Raw genomic sequence first — 2,500 nt, 5'->3', positions numbered from 1 at the left:
ACTCTGGTACAGTTTCCCAAAGTTACTCCTGTCTAATGTCACATCCTTCAACAACAAAATAGACGAGCTGCACACATCATCACTCTGAAATCACCGGGAATTGTAGCCACACAGAGGAGTGCAAAAATCCAGGCTGATACCATGCATCTATCTGGCTACAGCATACTTCATCGCATCCGCACAAAAACAAAACGTGGAGGAGGGGTTCATTCTGTTGGTCCCAAAATGATCTCTCGCCCACCCCCTTGGACGGGAAGTCCGGTTGACCTGGAAGTGTTGTGGGTGCGGCGTAAACCCTCCTCACCACCCTCGCCTCGCCGCGTCCCTCATCTGCTGGGATTACACCCCCCACCGGCCCCCACCAACAAATGCTACCAGCCACCTGACCCACACAACTGACTTGCGCGTGCAGATACCCGTCATGCAAGAGGATAAATGTGGTCGATTTTTAATGAAAATTAGGACAAACCTTCGACTGCAAATAGCTCAATCTGTCACAAGCAGTAAACTTTCCCCACTTATGAACACAGAACCCTGGATTGATACTTACTGATTTACATGACTCCGTTACCAGCCTCCTCTACCGTATTTACTGTCGGCCGCAGCAGAAACGTATCAGTGTTATGGCTGCCTTCGCACACCGTCTCTCAGCCAAAGCAGGACCGAGACAGGAAATACAGCCACTACACAGTCCTAACATACAGTTTGGGCAGTGGATTACTAACACCCGTGGGCTGACGTTCTTAACCTGTTGATGTGGGAGGACAAGGGCACTACTATCTCTCGACCGTCACTACGGCTTTCCACCACTTCTTTCCTTTTTTTTTTCTTTCTCCAAAAAGTCACTCAGTACACACCCAGCGAGACTTGCCTGGATCACGGGCAGCATAAACGCTCATTCAACAGAGAAATCAAGAAAGAAATCAACTCACCGGCCTACAAATCACTCCGCACACAGTCATCAGGGAAATAAAAACAGCCAAAGAAAACCTTCTACCACAACAAATACAACACCTGCATGCCCAGCCAAATGGGTACAGAAAAGGTTTCGGGAGCTGTGCGGCCTTGCAAATCGGGCCGACCGCACGTACCATGAACAGCAACCTTACCCCGGAGTGAAGCACAGAAGATCTGCAATGACCCTTTTGCTCAATTGTCAGCAGTACCCCGCCTGGACGACCACCCGCCTCCCCGCTATTGCCGGCCCGCTCACTTGCTCCACAGTCACTCCAGTCCCAGGTTTCCAGAAGCTGGGAAGAAATCCGCGTTCAAGAGAGCCACCACTCCCACTTGACCTTACAATGCGCATCTAAAGGAGTTTCGCAATGGAACCTTGCCCACTCCTCTTAACTTCCATTATAAACGCCTCATTGCAACAGTCTAAGTGCCCACTCACAATGAAAAGACCCGCATTTGTCACCCGCCATCGGGAAACCCAAGCCCGCCTCATCTGCGAATACGACCCATCCCATTACTCGTTGGCCCAGCCTGCTGTGTGAAAGCTTTTGTCGCGACTGGGCTTACCAGGGTCACACGCGCGCCCAGCTTTTGACACTCGACGTTCGGCAACATGCGCCTCCTCTACACCCTAAACCAACACAACACTGCCTCGTCAGCTTCCTCGACTTCGTCCACTCCCACCTCGCAAGCGCAAATCCTCCGTCCACCAGCATCTTCATAGACTTCAGAAAGCTTCGACCGGTGGCCCACACTACGGTCATATCAAAAGCAGCAGCTTCCACGGGCATCAAGGGAGTGCCTCATCCCCTGGCTGGCAGAACTTTCTCTCCAATATGGCAACAGCCGTGCGCGTTGCAGGGTCAAGTCTCCAGCCTTCTTGCCACTCACGGGCGGAGTCCCCAGGGGACTAGAATGGGCCCCCTATGCTTCTAGTCAGATTAACGGATGCTCTCCTCGATACCGAGCATCGTTGGACATACGTGGATGACTGACCATCGCCGCCGCCATTGATAATTCCTGCCCGACCACTCCGCCATCCAGCGCACCCCGACAACCTCCTCTCCTGGGAACCACCGCAAATCTCGTACACATCAATCGACCAGAAGTAGTTGTGATGCAGTTCGACTATCCACCAACCCCCCCTCGCCCATCCTCACGCGGGACAAACCATCGCTCGACGTAGTCCGATCACCAAGCTGCTCGGCGTCACTATCGACGATATTAAGCTATCCTGGACGCAGCAATCGAGAACATCGTGAGGTCTGCCTCGCTACAGGTTCACCATGCTGCGTCGCCTCAAGTCCCTTCGGCGATTCCACTCCCCGAGCTCAGAATATCTTACAGTTTATCATCCTGCCTAAATTGACCTACGCCCCCCCGCCTCTGGTCCCCCTCACTCCACCGCAACCCTCTGAGAGGGTGAGAAAAAAGGGCAGCCAAGATCATTCTCGGCCCTGTCTACACCTGCTATGACCGCGCCTGGCTGCCCTAGGCCTCACCTCACCTCGCCACTCCATACTCAACTTCCCTGCAAGCAGTT

Source organism: Penaeus monodon, chromosome 37 (genome assembly GCF_015228065.2).
Source record: "Penaeus monodon isolate SGIC_2016 chromosome 37, NSTDA_Pmon_1, whole genome shotgun sequence".
Classification (NCBI taxonomy): domain Eukaryota; kingdom Metazoa; phylum Arthropoda; class Malacostraca; order Decapoda; family Penaeidae; genus Penaeus; species Penaeus monodon.
The sequence above is the reverse complement of the archived record's forward strand: the minus strand, read 5'-3'. Positions refer to the sequence as shown.